At 36.4% G+C, this 20030-nt stretch overlaps 1 protein-coding gene and 1 long non-coding RNA gene across 4 annotated transcripts in view; one reads left to right on the top strand and one right to left on the bottom strand.

Annotated features, from left to right (window-relative positions):
- Ttc28 (tetratricopeptide repeat domain 28) overlaps positions 1-20030 on the top strand; it is a 558472-nt gene that overhangs the window by 169558 nt on the left and 368884 nt on the right. The window lies entirely within an intron of this gene.
- The window catches only part of LOC104848028, a 35872-nt gene that overhangs the window by 11843 nt on the left and 3999 nt on the right, over positions 1-20030 (bottom strand). For all 3 annotated transcript variants that reach the window (XR_776296.1, XR_776297.1, XR_776295.1), the window contains one exon: positions 18090-18171. This is a non-coding gene — a long non-coding RNA (uncharacterized LOC104848028). The remainder of the gene's footprint in view (positions 1-18089; positions 18172-20030) is intronic.

Raw genomic sequence — 20030 nt, 5'->3', positions numbered from 1 at the left:
ATAGACATCATCAATAAGTAGATCATAACTGATATACTGTTGTTCTTCTTCTTATTCCTGATTCTAACCGTGATCCTCAAAGAATTTTAACGAACCATATCAGTGTTATTCCGTTTACAGCATTGATGCTTGTGTTAGTTACTTTTCCCTCACTGCTGAGACCCGCAGTTAGAGGGGAAGGGGTTTATTTGGTTTACCGTTCACAGAGGTTTCAGCTCATAATTGGCTGGCTCCGAGGCTGGATTGCAAACGAGCATCACAGAGGAGACACAGATTGGCACACACACAAGGCAGCAGAGGTAATGAGAGCGTTAACAGCGTCTCCCTGATCCTTTTATCTTATTAGGACCACTTAGGGCAGGCAGCACTCACACCTTTAATCCTAGTGCCCTTGAGCCTAGCACTGCCCCAGGAATCAATTCCAACTTCGCACACTCTAGCCTGTGACCACGTGAGGCTTGGGGGGACATCTAGACCCAAACCATAACAATGAGATAAACAGTTTAGAAGAACAGCTATCATGAGTCCAGTGTTTCCAGTAAATAACAATAACAGTGGGCAAGTTATCCAAGTTAATTTTGGGTGGAACTCTATGGCTTACTAAGAATAGATGAGTAAGAATGTAAAATTCTTAACGCTAATTCATTGCTCCCACCTCAACATGGTCTTGCTATGAAGCTCAGTTTGGCCTTGAGCTCACCCAGGCTGGCCTCAAACTCATGATTTTCCTACTTTAGCCCCACTGAGTGCTGGGATTACAGGCATGAGCTAGCATGTGCAATTTAAATAAATAAATATATAAGCCACACACATGTAAATACTGAATAGTTTCTCTGGTGTGAAAAATTATAATGGTACATAAGATCCTAATGATATAATTGACCATGTGAAATAGGAAGAGAAGGGCTAAAGGTGTAGGGAAAATGGGAAGGGTAGGGGAAAGTTTATAAGGGAAAGAAAAAAATAGGAGAAAATGAAAAAATGGAAATAAAGTGTTTGTAAATGGGGAGGAGAGGAGGGGGTGAAGGGAGGGCAGGGACAAGGGGAAACAGTGAGAACCAAGACCTGTCATGTAAAGGTACAAGATCCCAATAATGAACGTAATTGTACTGTATACCTAAAATGTACCAATAAACGAAAAAACAATAAAGCTAAGGGTTCTTTGTTGGTTTGTTTTTTGCTTTGTTTTGTTTTTTGCAGTAAAGGGGCTTGAACCCAAGGTCTGGGTGCATGCTAGGCAAGTGCTGTACTACAACTTCAGCACATAAAGCTAATTTGTAAAGTATTTTAAATCTATAGAATGTACGGCAGGCATTTAAATGTGGATGAAAACAGGATGAAAATTTAGGGAAACTGAGTATATTTATCTTTTTATTTAAAAATTAAGCATAAAAATTCTAACCTTAAGAGATATTAAAGATGGAACTTTAAGTTACAAGTTATTGACTGTGTAAGTATGTATGCAAGTACAGTTAATATTTCTCTTGACCTGGGCCGGGGGTATAGCTGTGTGGTGAGCTCTTGCCTACATGTGTGAGGCTGAGGCCCCAGGTTCCACCCGCAGACAAATAAGCTGGGGAAGATGAATAGACACGACAGTTATAATCTCACCATGGGTACATTTTAAGTATTAATGTAATGTAGTTTTTGTTAAAAAAACAAGTATTTATTCTCTGTAGCCATTTTAGAAAAATTTTAAAAGTCAAATTATTTTAAATGATTGTATTATAGTAAACATTTACTATGGTTGTGGGAGATGCGAATATAAATACAATAAAATTCTCAGTGTACAATCTCTAAGAGAAGATGAGCCAAGTGTACAAATACCTAAAATGTGGGGTGGCATATGTTAAGTATCACCAGAGTGGTAGAAAGAGTGTTCTCTGGAGAGTGAATAAAAGCAGAAGCCACAGCTGAGTGGGGTGGGAGAAGGGGAAAGGTCTGGAGATAAAAGGCAGAAATAAGTAGGCTGAGAGTCTTCGTGGTGGAGCAGCATTTCAAATGAATTCGAAAGGTGAGCTGATTTTTACTGGGGAGAGAAGAGGCTGTTCTAGGCAGTGAGAATGAAGGGAAAGGCAAGTTCTGGGTGTTTTTTTCCCCAATGGTGAGGAATCCCTGTTTGGCTGAAGAATGAACTTCAAATGCCAGCTGAAATCCAGACGGGTAATTGGCCCCAAAGATGGTGAAATTAGGCTTTCACGTGCTTTTTCTCCTCCTAATGCCCAACAAGTAACTGGTTTTTCTCATATGTTCATATTAAAGGAAAATGAAAAATTGAGTAGGCTACAAATGATGGGATTTTACTTGGCTCTGCAAGCATTTTTATAAATACTACAGCAGCTGTTTACATGTTTTTGATGATTGCTCCATGCACATCAGAATGATTTTCTCCATTGTTTCGTGCATAAGCCCACACTTGATTCAAGTTTATCTCTGAATGTTTGCCATTCTCATTTTGTTTGCACTCCTTTGGGTAATATTAGTTACCTGATGAGGGGAATATCATAAATTTGGAATTCTAAGGTCTTCCAACTTCAGAATGCCATCTCTTTACTACACATATTATGTAGTACTGACAATCAGTTTGAGGTCTACAGCACAATTCACAAAGCAGCAATCTCTCCTGTATTTCCAAATAAAGTATTTGAAGGGAATGATATTTGCAGAATGTGCTATAGTGGTAAATTTAGAGAGTACAAGATAATTACTTGTAATTATGGCAATTTCTGTAAGGGAAATCATCTTAATTTGTTCCTACTAAGAAATAGAATTGCTCTACTCATAGCATTTGAATCCTTTTAGGAGATTAATGCTGTGTGCCTTCATTACTTTGAATGGACATTACAGCTTTTCACTACATCTGAAATTACCCCTTTAATTCATGCTTCTGTTTGAATTTCTGTTAAATGCGGGCTTCACTTTTTAAAAATCATATTCTAGAGCCCTTATTAGAGAGAACTTACAGGTCCAGTCTCAGAGAATAATACATCTCTACTAGGAGAGTAAATCCATAAAGAAGTCATAGTCTGGATGGTGAAAGAGTCTTTAACTCATGTGAAGAGTACTCTTCTGTCATCCCATTCCCTTAAGATTTTAAAATTTAGATGTCCTTTAGGCTAATAGGTAATTGCCATGGCTTAAAAGGAATGCTGTGTCCCTGGGCACTTTTGTGAAGACAAAATTCTGATGACTTTTTTATTTTTAAGTATTTAATTATACCATCTGGGAAAGGTAACCTGTATGTAAGATAAGCTAGAAATTGAAGTGGGAAGGATGGGTTTACTGTAGACTATAATTAATTGGAGAGAGTGCTGAAAAGAAATGATGGGCAGGTCTAGTTGGTGATATAAGTACGGAAAGTTAACTCATGCTTATGCTGTGGTTGTCTACAGAAATAAATGACTTCAGGTTTTGGAGCTGCTGGGGTGGTTTAAAAACTCTTGAGTTTTTTTTTTTTTCCTCTTTTTCAGTTAATATCTATTTTTTTTTTAACATTACACAGGCATTTTTTTTTTTTTTGGCCCGAGATTTAGTTGAAGCCAGTGCGTCAGGCTGAAACTGTTATCCTTCTTGATGCTAGGTGCAGTGTTCTGTATGTAAAACCACTGTGTGTTTGAGGTTGGGAGAGAGGAAGGGGCTTTGACCATCCCTCCTCAGTAGCAGTCAGAAGCCGTGCTCGAGCAGGGTAGTTTTAGGTGGGACCAGGCAGAGCTGGAGCTAGTGAGACACAAAGGCTACAGAAGATTCTGAAATCTTCCTTGAAGTGTCCAGCTTCTTCTACTGTAGTTGAAACTTGTAGTCAAAATTTCATGAGTGGATGAAATAGTTACTGTTTTTTTTTTTGTACTGGGAATCGACTGAGGACCTTGCTCTTGCCAGCCAGAGGCAGAGCCGCTGAGCTACATCCCAAGCCCTACTTCAGTATTTACTTATCCTAGGTCTACTATGGCCAGATGCTGGATATTTATATCTTAATGAATAGGAAAATTGATGACACCAATGGTGATTCTATTACTTCAAGATTTGGGGTACTTCAGCTTAATCTTATGAGTGCTGAATTTAAGAGAATCCATTAATTTTCTAACTCTAAGATCTGTAATAATTTATAAAGTGTTGGACCTTGGGATGCAGATTTAGGTATAATATGATCCCCGTTCTCCAAGAGCTTACAGTGCAGATAGGAAGTCAGATGAGAAAATGAATTACAGCAATACAACGTGATAACACTGGCACCACGTAAAGGGTGCTGTGGAACAATGAAAATCCAGAGAGAGGAGGGGAGGGGATACGAACTAAGCATTGACCTGTATGTTTGAATTGTCTAGGTTAATAATCACCATACGTGTCCATAGTATACACTCTCTTATTGCTTAGCCCTTTATTTTCAAAAGTAACCACGATTAACTAATTTTAAAAACTCTGCCATTTCAAACTCATTTATTATTTCTGTGGTGTCACATTGTTATCTGTAGCTTAATTTCCTCAGATTTTTTTGGAAGAAAAATGTGTGTTTTCTGCGTTATTCACTTCTGATTTCACAGTTGGCTTCTTAATTTAGTTTGGGTGTTTCTTACCCAAAAGGCTTGGGACCAGAAGTGGTTTGGATTTTAAATATTTTTCATCAGATTTGAGAATATTTACAGATATATATGAATGGGACTCAAGTCTCACTACAGAATTAATTTACATTTTATATACACCTTATACACACAGGCTGAAAGTAATTTTATACAATGTTTTTAGTGTACCTGTATTTTGACTGCGACTCATCAAAAGGGGCCTGGTGAGGAATTTTCCCCTTGTGGCATCATATAGGCACTCAAAAGGTTTCAGATAGTCTAGCATTGTGAATTTCAGAGTTTTAGATTTGGGATGCTCATCGGTAATGTGAGTGCTCCTGTAACTTTTTTTCCTGATGGCATGCTGTTCTCCTTTTCCACAATACTTCACTTTTATAAACTTTCTGAATGTAGGATGCCCACGTTAATTTATAGTTTCTTTAATTTAAGAAAGCAGGTCTTACAATATATTCTATAAGATTCACCAAAGAAGAAAAAATTCAGTTGTTAAAGAAGTTTGGAGGAGATCTATCTGTATATTTTCTTCTTTGTGGGAGATTCATTTGACACATCTTAAACATTCTGAAAATTTCTACATTTTTTTTATTCCTACCACTGCAAAAGCAATAGTTTTTTTTTTAAAATGTAAAAAAATATGCATTTTGGGAATCACTTTCTTAATATATCTTTATGTGGGATTAGCTATGTGAATTCATACATATAGTCAGTATGGAAATAATCTTTTCTTCTTATGGTTGAAATAGGAAGGAAATAAAAGAAAAAAGAGGGCAAGAGAAGGATATAAAATGAGGAAACCTCTCTAGAGAAATGTAAGAGAAAAGTTTAGGTAGCAGCAGAAAGGTAAAAAGAAAATGTTACCTTATAAAAGTACAAAATGTTATTAAAATGTGACATAGTGAAAATCCATTTATCAGGTTCCTGGATATAATATTTCCCTGGAGACATGAAGATACTGCTAAGTGCTGAGGTATTTTTTTCTAACGTTTAATTTTTTCACAGTGCTTCAAATATTTCCCTGCTGCTTTTCCTGAGAAGTCCTACCTGTGAGTTTCACTTTATTACTACATAACTAAATATTTTAACAATATAAAATTAGATAAGAGGGTGTAGTTCCCTCAGCAAATTTCACAATTAAGAAAGCCTTTTCCTTTCCTAACTGTAAAGAGTTGACTAGGTTTGAGGTGATATGAAGATAATTTCTAAGCGTTATGTTGCCCATGATAATGTAATCTGTCGTAAAAACATCTTTCGGTCTTGAGTGAGGAGGTGAATTGTTGGTTAGTGAATATTCTAGGGGGATATTATTATTCTTTGGATCTCTACTGGAACAAAAAGGCCATTTCTAAACTTGACTGGAGTCTGTCAACCCCAGTCTTACCTCACAGCTTAGGTAAGAACAGGAATCGTATCACATATCCTAGTTAGCACTTACATGGTGAGTCACCTGGTGATCCCTTACATCGCTCCAACCCGTGGAAGTAGAAAATAAGAAAGGAAGTTGTGCAGGTTCTTTTGGATTGGAATGTAGCTATTTTAGGAATTAGAAAGGCTTGATCCAACTCCTGGGGCAAAACCAGCTAACTGTACGATAATAAATTCGAAAGCTGATTCTGTAAGCCTGGAACTCAGTCTCTCCCTCCCTCCCTGCCTCCCTGCCTCCCTCCTGCTTTCTTCCCCTTGCCCCATTCCCACCTCTTCTCCCTCTCCTTCTCCCTCTTCCCTTCTTTTCTTCTCTCCCTCTGTGTGTGTTAAATATACCGCACTCTACTTTTTTTGTTAGCCTTGGCATTTTAAGTACTTTAAAAAGTGTTACCAGCTGAACTTAAGGGAACCATAGGAAGGTTTTGTTGTTTTCTTGCATACTCACTAGGTTGAGTCACTTATTGAACAAATATTTTCCAAGTGCCTGTTGAGTTGTGCTGGGGAAAAAACATACCTGTAGGTGTTGGCCGCATGGTGACAGTCACTAGCAGATGAATGCCCCGGGAAGGTGAAGCTGAAGAGCTGTTGTTGGGTACTGTTTTAGTGAAGAAGAGTTTTCTTTACTCTTTCCTCAAAGATTCTTTCCCATCATAGATGGTCCAGATTCATCTCATTCTTCAAGGCTTTGCCCAAGCTCCTCCGTGAGCCTCTCCCAGACCCACCACATGGGAATGAATCTCTTCTACTGCGCTCTTTTAGCTCATTAGAGCAGTTGCTGCATTTTGGTCAGTTGATAAGTTAATTGATCGATTAGTTCATTTGTTCTGCACAATACTGTGTATCAGTCATTTAGTATTTCAAAGAGGTTGCTGATGAATAAGTCTCCATCCCTGCCTTCCAGCAGCTAAGTATACATTCCTTTTGCTGGTTTACATGGTTTCTTGTACTTGATCTTAAACCCCTGAGTGGCAGTGATGGGCTCTCATTCATCTTCTCCCGTGTATCTGGTAAAGTTCTGGATTTGTAAAAGGTATTCAACAAGTGTCTTTGAGTATAAGATTTTTTTGTTTGTTTCTTAGATGCAAGAAAATGATGTTCATGGATATTGATCTATTATAAATTAAATTTGTATAACAGGCTTATGTTAGAGGGAATCAGAGTCCTGACAGATTAAGTGACGTATTCAGTTGTATTTATTGAATCCTAACAGATGAATTTATATTCTTATAAATTTTATGTTCGCTTGCCAGCCACTGACCTATTGTGCCTTTAGCTTATTTTAAATAAACCAAATAACTGAAGAACTGTGTTTTAGAAAATATCATTTGTAATAGAAACAAAACATTGAATCTTTGTTTATATGCATAATGATTTAGTAAGCAATAGAGTCAGATGTCAGAAGGCTTTTAGGTCACTAGTTGAGTAGCAATGTGGTTTATTATTTACCTTTTGCCTACCACAAATGCGCTTCTAATTCGAGAACCCAGAGTAAATGTTTGCAGAGAATCTCTAGACGTCTAAACAATGAAATATTCACATGCTTTAGTGGTATCAAAATTGAATGTCAAACAGCTGCCAGCAGCCATTCCTTACTGATGTAATCCAGGAAGTTTGTGAAAGTGGAACATATGGATAGGGACTAACTGGAAGTTAGCAGAGATCTAATGTCTGACTAACTGTGGTTATAGTTTGGTAAAGCCTAGAGGTAAGAAATGGCCTATTGAAGACAAATGGTAAGAAAGACCCTTCCAGGAAATAGCGGTGACACAGTTGGTATGAGAGGGTTTTACCTGGAACAGTATGGAACGGAAATTGTTGTTAGAACTAGACAGTAGGGCCGGAGATTTAGCTCAGTGGTTCTGCCTTCGCAAGTGCAAGGTCCTGAGTTCAATCCCCAGTACAAAAAAACAAACAACTAGCCTGGATGAAGAGATGACACTTTAAAAGGAGCTAAAAAGGCACCATCCTTGGGAAACACATTTAAGGATTTAATTATGGTACGGTGTCCTAAGCATTCTAATGGAAGTGTGTGCATCCCACGAATCTTGAGAAACACTGAAAAAGGAATACGAGGACGCAGAGAAGGTTTTCAGCACTCAAGTGAGAAGTAGGAATTGGCCTGGTAGAAAGGAGTAGATGGTCTCATGTAGACATCTCCATAGGTAAAGGCATGAAATCCTACAATAGTAGAACACATTTTAAAAATTGACTCACTTATTTGTTATTGTGGGAACAAAGTGTGTATGATAGGCAAGTAATTAAGTCTGATTTCTTTTTCAGGACATCAAGTTTTAAATATGTTATTTCTGCTTGCCAGCTCTACTCTAATAAAGGTGTAAAACATCCTCATTTTCATGATTCCCAGATATAAATAATACTAAAAAATGATAAATAACCAGGAAAACATATTTCTTTGAGTCTTTATAGTATTTCCTAATGTTTACTGCGGTATCAATTAAATGAGTGAAAGGACAGACTTCTGTCACATCATTTTATGTGCCAGTATTTTATTAGATATTTTTCCAGTCTTTTTCATAAGATTAATTCATATGAATCTAGTGGAGTTGGCTGTCCATATCTGTACATTTTGTATTCATTGATTTAACTGAGGATCAAAAGTATTGGAAAAAATTGAATCTATACTGAACATGTTCAGGTTTTTTTTTCTTGTCTTTATTATTCTCTAGATAATACAGCCTAACAACTATCCACATGGCATTTACATTGTATTAGATAATATATGTCATCTGCAGATGATTTAAAGCACATGGGAACATGCGTATAGCTTCTGTGCAAGTGATATACCTTTATATATAAGGTATTTGAGTGTCTGTTAATTTTGGAGTCTGCAGGAGTCCTGGAACCAGTCTCCACAGAGACCAAAGGATGACTAAGGTGTTTGCATGTCAGCATTTAAGTTATTCCGGTGATTCCAAAACATGACGTAGACATTTGGGCTTCTGCTGAAGCACACAGTTGCTAGCTACTGTGTGAGCCTAACTGTGTAGTCAGCAATCCCATATCAAACCATTTTCTAAATATACCTACTTTTGGATTTTTGCTAGTACAACCTGACTTTTCTTTGCCAAGCAGTGCCCGTCATTGTCCGCTTCGTCATAACAGTCTGTGTGCTACAGTGGCTGGCGTCGGCACTTGGAAGCACTGCTGTGATTTTGCACAGACAGGTAAGTCTAGTGTAGCTACGACGATGGTATAACTTACTGGGCTTTAGAGTTTATTTGAGGGCCAGATTTATTTTAGTGCAATGATGAATTGCTTTAGCCCAGTATTTATATAGTCAGTGAGTGTTGAAATAGGTTAGCTAAGATTTTATCACACTTCAGTAAATTTGTGGGAAAACTTGTCTACTGTAGTATCATTTGCAGTTTTGAGGATTTGGAAAGGTCCAGAGTTCTGTAAGAATGTCAGGGATCTAAAGCAGTTTCTAAGAGTTTTTAAATACTTTGTTTTCTACTGTTAATATGAAAAGTTTTACATGACAGCTACATGGTATGTAACAACTGTAATTTTTCATTAAAGAAATCAAACTGTGCTTTCATTATTTTGAGTGAAAAAGTATGTGGCTGGAAATAAGAAAATGGCAAGTTGTCTTATCCAGTGATTCTAATGAACTGTTAATGATGTTAACAGTACATTAAAAAATATAGCATTAATTTTTAAAATAAAAATGAGAACTTGCAGTGTTTGTGAAGTAAGGGCTTGCTTGCTCTCTGATTTTTTAAAGTGCTTTTGAACTTCTAAAAGAGGTATGACTACAAAATTAACTTATTTAATGGTACTGAATGACAAAAAGTCCAGACTATACAGAATTAAAAATATATAAAATTTTAAATCCCACATGGCAAGCTGTAAGGGTAAGAGCATTTGCTCTCTTATTCGTATTCAGAAAAGGGTTTTGACTGTTAACCTCTGAAATCCATCCATGTATCAGCCCATTCATATATAGAATTCTTTACCGGTCATCAACGCTAGCATGGAGACCATTCAAGTATGACGAGAGAGGAGGACAGCTTTCTTTCCATGCTTTTGAATGTTACACTGTTACTTTTTATCATGTTGAGTTTATCATTTTATGTTCTGCTGAGTTAGCAGATACTTATATTCATTTACCCCTCTTTTCCTTTTAGAAATGATCCTAGGATTTTTTTATGCAACTAAAGATCACAATATCCACAACAAATGTGTCTAAAGCTTATGTTTGATTACATTTCTTGATCTTTTGTTCTTTGGCTGTGTATTTATTCTGACTTCTCTTGATGTGAAGTAGCACCTATAGGCATTTTGTTAATTGCCTTAACTTATATAATTGTATAATTTCATCAGTTCTATAAGTCATATTTCTTCTTTAAGTAGAGAGCCATAAATTGGTAGTATTGCTAATACATACATAAAAAAATCCAATCTTGTTAGTCATCAGAGAAATTTGATAAATATACCTTTTTTGGGCTTCACTTTTTTAATGAATTGCTCATTTGTAATTTTCTCTCAAAAGTCAATAAATTGCCATGTAAAATAGAATCCAGACAATTCTTTTTATAGATGTTACTCTAATACTTTTATTTACCTTGATCAAGAAAAATCAGTTTTCCAGGGTTGCAGTTTTACTGGTTCTAATTTTGAAAAACAAGCTATTAAACATGCTTTGAATATGTGCATATTAGATGGAACAGAATAGGGTATGCCAGATTGCATTTCTATAGTTAACTGAGACAAGACAAAAAGAAGAAAAAATGTAGAAAGCATACTTAAACATACTGGAAGAATAATTTGAGGTCATTATGGGGCTTCTTTAATAAATTGCTTTTTAGATTAAATCAGAAATGGGGTGGCTCTTTTTGAACCCTTAGTTATTGATCAGTAATAGTATTAGCTTCTGCAGGTTGCAACTTGATACTGTGATAAGATTTGTTTGTACTTATGTCATTTTAATAGTAAAGAACATTTTATTAGGTCACTGTTACAATACCTAGTTTTTGGATAAAATATGGTAATATACCATTGAATTTGTATCCGTGAATATAAAATATAGCAAAAAGAGGGAAGGCATCTAGTTTATTTTTCAAGTGAGTCTCGGCTAATATAATGTTTTGAACTTTGTATTTCTTGGTTTTATGACTATAAAACTATAAAAACAGAATTACAGTTGCTTTCTTTCAACTGCTTTGGAAGGAAAAAGGTCAGAAGATCAGAGACTTTAGGCTCTTTCTTGCTTATCTGTTTTTAGATAGGATTTTTGAAAATTACTACACCTGCAGAGAAACCATCAGAGAAGTGCTTAAGTTTCATGTGGCATTTGTGTTTAAGACTTAAAGCTAGAAAAATTAAATAATTTTTCAAAGCCATAAGCTTGAATTTTTATACTTAAGTTATTAGTAGTAAATTAAAAATAGTTTTTTAAGACAGAGAGTAATAGGCATATTTATTGCTCAAGATGAGCATTTAGTTATCCAGCCAAAAGCTTTCATCTGCCTTCTTTTACAATTAAAACAAAATCTATTAGCCTTGTCAATCAGCAGTCATCTGGGGTGATGACAGGGGCTGTACAAACACCAGTAGCAGCTGCCAAAGAATCCAAAATGTGACTTCAAAATCAAAGTTGTTCCATGGGAAGTAATTCAGCCTTTCATAAGATTGGTAGCTTAATTGCTTAACTTCCAGCAAATCTGAAAATTAATATCCTGTAACATGAATTTAAAGGCAGTTTGCTTTTATTTGTAGTCATCTCTGGCCCTTTTTCTTGAAAGGACAATGAGTTTCAGTCTCATTTTAGAAGTGCATTTGGGACAATATCATTCTAAGGTACTGGATATTTATATTACTTGGAAGAAGTAGCACAGATGCTGTACAGCCTTACACTTACAGTGTGATTCTAAGATTTAACTTAAAGGGAAGCCACGCCCTTCCTCCCTGTCTCCCTCCCTCTCCCTTCTCTCTTTCTTTTGTGTGTGATGCTGGAGATTGCACCCATTATTCTGAGACAGGGTCTTGCTAAATTGGTCAGGTTGGGACTGAACTTGGTGATTTTCCTGCCTCAGCTTCCCAGAGTATGTTTATTTTGCTGCCATCAGTTTGTTTATAATTGAGTAATCTAATTTAAACAAAATGCCCACCTAACATGTCTAGAAGATAATTATTTTTATTTAGATTGTTGATTTGCTATTTAACATATAGTTTACATCTAAATCAGCAGTGTCTCTTAATGCCCTCAGGCACAAAAAGACCAAAGCTTTTGGTGTGTACATTTAGTTAAATTAAACACCAGAGGAAGCGTGTCCTTTGACTGAGGAGCTAGGTGCCAAAACACAGAGCTGTGTAGGTGAGGTGCCTTCTGTTAAAGGATTTAGCTTATCAGATGCCCCACGCTTTAAACCACCTACATAATTTAAGAAGCGTGCTGTAAAATGCTATAGAACACCAGGGTGGGAATAATTCCTGCTTGAGGGATCAGGGAAGGCTTCTTGGAAAATAAGCTTTAATTTGTCATGACAAATGGGTAGAATTTACACAAGTAGACATGAGCTGAAAGTATTTAAAAATAATGGTGTATTTATTTCAAGTAATGCATTTGAAAGAGGTAATGTTGATACAATGAGAAATTGTGGTTTCAGTCATTCTAGAGGGTTCTTAGTGGTGGTCCTATGATTTGTAGTTATTTAGCTTTTAGGTTCTTAAGAGTGACAAATACTCATTAGAATGTTAACTCCTAAACCTGGTTGGACATTTTTAATTATCTAGAACAAGAAATACTTTAAAAAGAGATATTTCTGTATTCTGCTTCTCCAGAGTGTGTTCCACTAAATCTTGGATAGGGCTCAAGACTCTGTTAAGTGCCCTGTGATTCTGTCTGGCCAGGTTTGGAAGGTAACCGTCTGTACGAGCCTTCATTGACTACGTAAAAATACATTCTTGCCTCCTCTAATTCCTCAGCTCCCAAATGTAAACAAAAACAAATGGACCTCTCTCAATGAATGTTTAGGTATTTGATTTTTGAAATTTAATGTTCCAGTGGGTTTGGAATTTATTGTTAGTTGCTGAACATATGTATGTTGAATAGATACATTTTTTGAATAGATAAGAAGATACTAAAAAGTTTTAAGGTTGTATTGTGTCTCTCTCACACACTGTCTCTCCCCCACCTCCCTTCCTCTCTCTCCCTGTCTCCCTCTTTTTCTCTCCCTTTTCCTCCCTCTTTCTCTCTCTTATCTGTCCTATGTTTGACTTGAATATATGATGTTTACATTTTTAAAAAGCCCTGCAGCTTCTTTGTGACTCACACTTTGAACATCACTAGTAAGTAAGTTCCTCTACTGTTATGGACAGCTAGATGAAACAAAATATATTGCTGAGGATTTCTGTAATTTGCCTCTTTTGTCACCTGTATTTTTGCCTTTTCAGTAGTCTTAAAAAAATCTTTTTTTTCCAGAGATTCCAGAAAGGGTAGGTATGCTGATGAGTATTTTGAAGTTCTAAGCAGTCCAACTGCTGTCATTGGGGGTTGAACTGTGCAGTATATTTGATTTGTTATAGCTTCTTTATTCTACTCGCTCAGCATTTTCCTGGCAGTTAATTACACAGTGGCTTTAGGGTGCATTCCATAAGATGCTGAAGACACAGCTTCCCTGAAGTCTGACACACTTTCCTCCTTGGTTACATAGCTAATGGTCACTCTGGGATAATTAGTGAGAAGAAACTCCTATGGCCCAATTACTGTCTTCTCAAGATTTTCCCTCTTAATTCTTTGCTCAAATCTTGAGAGATTGCCTCGACTGTAGATTATACTTGTGTGCTATTTAAAACTGGATTTTTTAGTTACAGCCAGACAAAAGGTAGAAGACCTATATTTTTGTGTGTTGGGAGTATTGTTAAGAAGTTCATTGTATTTTAGAGAAACTGTAGAGTAGTACTGTTCAGGGCAAGGTGTAGTAGCCAATGTTATTACAAGCCACAGTCATTCTTGCCCTTTGATTCAGGGGCGGAAGCTCACGCCAACTTGATTCATAATCAAGTGTTGTGCCATTTTTCTGTCAGGAATCTTGACTTGGAGTATTGGAACTTACTAATGTAATGAAAATGTATGTGCATATGCCGTGGTAATAAAAGTATGTGAACATGTCTACCATAACATTTGGTAGGTAGCTAGAATCTAAGTCTTGTAAATTCCTGAGTCATCTACGTCAGCCATATGTTGTCTGCTTTTAAAAAATGTCTATCCGATGTAGAATACACAATTTCTTTATTTTTCCTAATGTCCACATTGGCACAAGCTACTTCTCATTGGAATTGGGCAAGCATACCTGTGTTTCTGAGCTTTGTTCAAATTTGGGGAAAATAACTATGTTAAAAGATACTCCTTTTATGGAATTATTAATATTAAAGCTATACTATGGATGTACCATTTTTTAATGAATGTGTTCTTTATATAAAGAGGATGTACTCAGTGAACATTTGTTGGTAGATTGAATATAATGAAGTTTTTATCATAGGAGTGTTAAATCTTCCCTTTCACTGCAGTTTTCTTGTCTGCTTTAAATGTTCCCAGCTCTCTTTGCAGAGCAACGTTACTATCTTGTCACACCGTTTGTTTCAGTATCGTGTGAAGATTCTAGGAGTAATCTAAAATCTTAGAATTATGAAACTGAGCTAAGTCATGTTGTTGGTTCACTCTAATGTCCTGATGTATTGAAATAAGACTGGTGGACGTAAGAAAAGGCTATTTCTAGAAGCATAGTAACAACAAGAAGAAGTAACATTTTACTTCTGAGCAAATCTGCCTTTGCTATGTCTCCAAACAAAAGTTCTTCGGGAGTGAATGAGGAAGGTTGTCTCCTGTATGTAATAACCACACAGTCGTCCATTTCCATCATTTCAGACCCGTGCACAGAGGGTCCTGCTAAGGCTAGGATTCTGTAGGAAATTGTGGCTGGGTATGTTAGTGTCTTTTAATAATCTCCCAGTTAATAAATTATTCAGATGAGATAAAACTTTTCAAAGGATAAAGGGAAAAAGATCAATCAATTGAATATTGAACACTAATATTCCAAAGTTGTTAGAAGTAGAGATGGGAAAATAATACTATTAAGAATACTTTTTGTGACTATGAGATTGATTTCTCCCCCATGATTTTTAGAGTTCTGTGAACTTTCAAAAAGAAAAATCAGGCAATTTTTATACACTATTATTTCATAGATAGGAACATGTTTAGGAAAAATTCAAATAGTAATGTTGAAATGTTAGCTCTTCTTTAAAAGAAAGCTTTTACGTCCTCCTGAGTGAAGGACTTTTCCAAAAATTCTATGCCTTTTGTAGTTAATACATTCTTTAATTTTTTTCTGTTGAAAAGTGCAAAAGGTGAAAAATATATGTGTTTAGTGGTTTTAAGTAAACAGTTTTATGAAATTAATTTGGCCCTTTTAAAAACTTGCATTATTATTTGGATTTTTCCCAGTTTGAGAAGTTGAAATGTTGGATAAAGCACTAAAAGAAAGTTCACAACTGTACTAGCTTAAGATTTTTTTTTCCTCCCAATGATGTGATCCCTTTCTTTCATGGAGTAGAAGTTAGCAAATTTATGTCTGCTGGACATAGTTTTTCTGTGTTTTACCTGTGTAATCAAGGGCACATTACGTATCTCTTAAGAACTGTATCCGTCTTAAATTAGCAGAGGAACCTGGTCTGTTTTGAAGACCTCAAGGGAAAATAATATGAAATCATTTGGGAAACTGTAAAGCAATACATTAATTATTATCATATCCCTAAAAGGGAGTTTGAAATCCTATTTACCTATTGTGCCTATAGTGTATTATAAAGAAATCTGTATTTAAGTTTTTTATTAATTTCTAAGTGTGATTTTCCCATAATTCTAGAATCACATTGAAAATGTTTCATTCTAATTTTTTAAAATGAAATATTTTTTCCTAAGTTATTTTTTCTAAGAAAATTGTAATTTCTTACCTAGCTGCCTCTAAGGTTTAGGCTGCAGTTTTCTATAACTGTTTCAGTATTTAAAATTTATTTTATTTGTCTCAAGCGAATATACTTTACCTTATATTATCTTACTCCTATTTTTTTCTGTCCTTCAAGGATTGTGTTAATTAAGCTCAGACTCAATACTAACTCTGCCACTGGATGCAGACCCTCCTCTCATTTAACATATTTCCCTCCATCCTGTTTTTTTCCTTTTCTTTTGGTGGGGGTTGTCCTGGGGATTGAACTTGGGACCTTGCGCTTGTGAGACAGGTGGCAGTACCACTGAGCTAAATCCCCGGTTCTCCTTGATCCTTTTTCGATATGATCTCAGAGTCACTTTTTAATCCATCTGGTGATGCTCATATTAGGCCAGTTTTAATTAAGGTTGTGAATTAGACTCTGAGCCCTTGTCTCAGATATTTTACTGGATCACAGTTTCAGGTTATTGGTTTTGCCATTTTGCCGTAGCTCAACAAATTATGTGATTAAAATATTAAAAATAAATTGATCAGGTCTGTCCAAGCTGGTTGCATGTTTTTTAAAAGTTGTAAATATTGTCCTGATTATTGCTTATTACTCCATTTAGCTCAAAGGCAGATATTTCTTGTTTCTACATAAAATTAAAAATTGAACTGTAGACTGTGAATTTATTGGACGGTTATAATTTTGTTCCATTTTTGGTTCACAGATCATGGCCTAATCACTTTTCCACCTTCAGGGGCTGCTCGCACTCCTGTGCTGTCTGTCCCCCTTCAGTCCTTTCCTCTCTTCTCGCACTAATATAAACACCAGGTAGACAGGCTTGATATTTGAGACAATTTGTTTCTGTTGCTTTATCCTGCTGTATAATATGTTGCCCATTCATCTATGGAGCATGTGCCTATGCGTAGCTTGTTTCCATTTAGAATGCTTTTCCCACCATAGGCCAACTGCTGCAGTTTTTAAGTAAGAACTTCTCAATCCTGAGTTGTATCTGTCTGAGAAGGACCATCTCCCTGGAACGTAACATGTCGGGCTCTCCCACCCTCCCCTTCACCTTACATTATTTTAGGAAATTGCAGTTAGCATCCCAGATGTTTCAAATATTCCTTCCTGCAGCACTCCCAGTTGTAGTCTGATCAATGTCAGATTTACAGGCACTCTCCAGGGAGCTGTGCCGCATCTGTGCAGGGTGTTTGCTTCTGAAAGGTCATTTCCTGGTGTGAATTCCAACCAAAGGAGAGATCAAGCCAGAAGGACGGTTTTTTTCTCATGCGTATTCATTTTACTTGGAAGAGAAATCAAGGGCTTCTTTTCAGTGTGCTGCACACAAAATTTGATAATACTGTGACATATTAATGATTGACAGAAACAGGTGAAAATAGGAAGACTGTTTTAGCTCCTCTAAGCTTTGATATATGTCTAGATTTCATAGTGAATTAGAGAATTGAATTAGTAATTAATCGTTTTTTCTTCTCGTTGTTTATATTCCCTGAAAAGTTCCAAGTAACACTCTTTCTGCCTCTCTTTTGGGCGTAATGTCATTTCACTGTCGTACTTTGCTTCTGAACTTCCCAAAAGAAGTGATCCTTATTTCGCAGTATTATCGTTAATGATAAGAAAGGCAGCGGTGGAGGGAGCGATTACTCATTTTTTCTTTGAACTCCCAACCTTAATTAAAACTTTCTGAAAATATAGATTGACCTCTGTAGGCTTCTAAGTAATTTTGACAGGTTGTCTGAGATGTAAGGCGTTGCTCCTGCAACAAAATGTAAGGCATTGCTCTTGCAACAAAATTGATTCCCCTTAACCTCTGTGGCTGCCTTCCAGGCTACTTCTAGAACAGGTGTAAGTACCAGAGTTTATTACAGCATTTAAGCTTGTATTGCTCAGTATTTCATGAAAATAAAACTCAGTTCACATTGCGGTTTCATAATGTATCAGGTGACTAGAAATGATCTGAAAGATGCAGTGAAGCCCGTGGGTGCCTGCGGTCTTTATCGAACCCTTCCAAATGTGCTGCTAGGCATAAAGCACAAGTCACGTAGCAAGTGTGGTTGGCGTTTACAAGGCTTTCACCCAGTGGTGTAGATCCAGCACTTTTAAGGGAAGCTTACTTACCACTCTGTTGTGCTTTCCTGTCTATTTGCAGCCCACTCACCGCATTTCCTGCCTGTGATGTCACCAAGCATCACCGTCGTACCTAAATACAAAAGAAAAAAAATTATAGAAAAGCACTACCTTCTAGACTGTGAAATTTACAGATGAGCACTAGAGTAGTAAACCTTGAGAATAGACTTGACACTAAAGGAGGAAAAAGATTTTGTCAGCTGCAAGAAGGGTGGCGTAAGGACACGTCTAGTTTAGAAACGTAAAATATCTGGCATACTTGGTATCAAGAGGTGATCACTGCGGCAGGATCGTAATGCATTTGGTGGAAAGCTAAAGGGAGGCAAAGTTGGAAGGCGAGATTGCCAAGCCAAGGAGTTTTGGGTTTTAGGAGTCTGTGAACATTCAACAGACATTTTCCAAACAACAGACCACCATGATCTTCTCTCTGTCTGTCTCTGCAAGGTGGAGGATAACTACAGAGGAGTACAGTGGTGTGGGGGCAGGAAGGCGTGTTATCAGAGGCGGTTTGCAGCAGTTCTAGTTAAGGGATGACCGAGGATGGGGAAAGATGTCGAGTCTAATTTCTGGCACAGCTGGCCTTCATTCATATTCTATGAAATAGGTCTTCAAATGTCTGAAGGCAACTTTATGGTTCCTTATGTGTTTGTTTGTTTGAGACGGAGTCTTGCTATGGGTTTCCTGAGGTGCCCCCAAATTGATGACCCTCCTGCCACCCTGGTAGCTGCGATTAGTAGTTGGGTGTTTTTTATTTGGGGAACTTATGAAGTCCCAACTCCTCTTTCCAACTAGAACAGTGGAAGGCTCAGTGACCTGTCAGCCTGCCTGTACTTATTGTTTTCTATTATAACTTGCCTTACTGTTCTTTGCTTTATTATTCATAATTTCTTGTGCCATTATTATTATTTTTATTATTATTAATTTGAGGGTAAGTCTTTGAAATAGTTGATTATTTTTTAAACTAATGTAATATTTTTATTTTAGAAATTTCAGCAAGGTCTAGAACTTTTGGAGAGAAGGATCCTGGAACCTCTGTGTTATGATTGTGTTGGTCAGATTTCAGAAAGGCAACAAAAATTTTTTGTGGTTGTTTCTCATATGTTGTGAGTAATTTAGATAGCACATTTGTTTCTGCTTGTCTATTGCTAGATATGTAGTGATTAGAGCTATTATTTTTTAAGGCATTATTTTCCCTGCCTTCACAACCCTAGGGATCATCTGTAGTGAAGACCATCATACTGATAGTATAACTGTTTCTGTGAACCCAGAACTTTCTTGCAAGCATCGTTTAATCCTGGGCACTTTTGGAAAAGTTGTAGTTATGGTGTAGTTATACAGAACATGGTGTTGTATATGCATCGCTTTCTAATGATCCCTTTGAAGAGCAAAACTTTCTTTGCAAACTTCTTTTTGGGTTTCTGAGAATAGATAAGAATGATATTCAGAATCAGAATTCGTTTCCAAGATTATGTTCTGGGAGTAGTTATTGGAAGGAACTTGCTTAGCTCACTAAATAAGAGCACGTGCTAGTTTATGAATGGGATTGCCTTCCCATAGGATTTAAACAGTTGTGTGGTTGCTCTTCCTGTCTCTAAATGGCTGGGGTTTGTGTGTGCTGTCATTGGCTCTGCAGCTGTACTTGAGAGAAATTTTTAATGGTAACAACATGTTATTAAAATGTAATACTTTTATATAAAATTTATTTTAAGAATTTTATCTAGAGTATTAATGAATATATGAAAAGCTAATGCCTACTGAACTTACATTAGAATATTTAAAACATTACCTGTAAAATAAGAGTTTAATCTATCCCCTTTAAAAAAATAAAATTGAATATAAAGCTATAAATATTAAGTCTTTTCCGTAGCATACCCAAGTTACTACTTTAGAAATAGTTGTTATATCTTTGTTTCTAAATTTCATTCAAGGTAA

This window comes from Fukomys damarensis, unplaced genomic scaffold (assembly GCF_012274545.1).
Source record: "Fukomys damarensis isolate Sample0158 unplaced genomic scaffold, DMR_v1.0_HiC HiC_scaffold_12, whole genome shotgun sequence".
Taxonomy (NCBI): Eukaryota; Metazoa; Chordata; class Mammalia; order Rodentia; family Bathyergidae; genus Fukomys; species Fukomys damarensis.
Note: the sequence above shows the minus strand (reverse complement) of the source record. Positions and strands in the feature narration are given on the sequence as shown.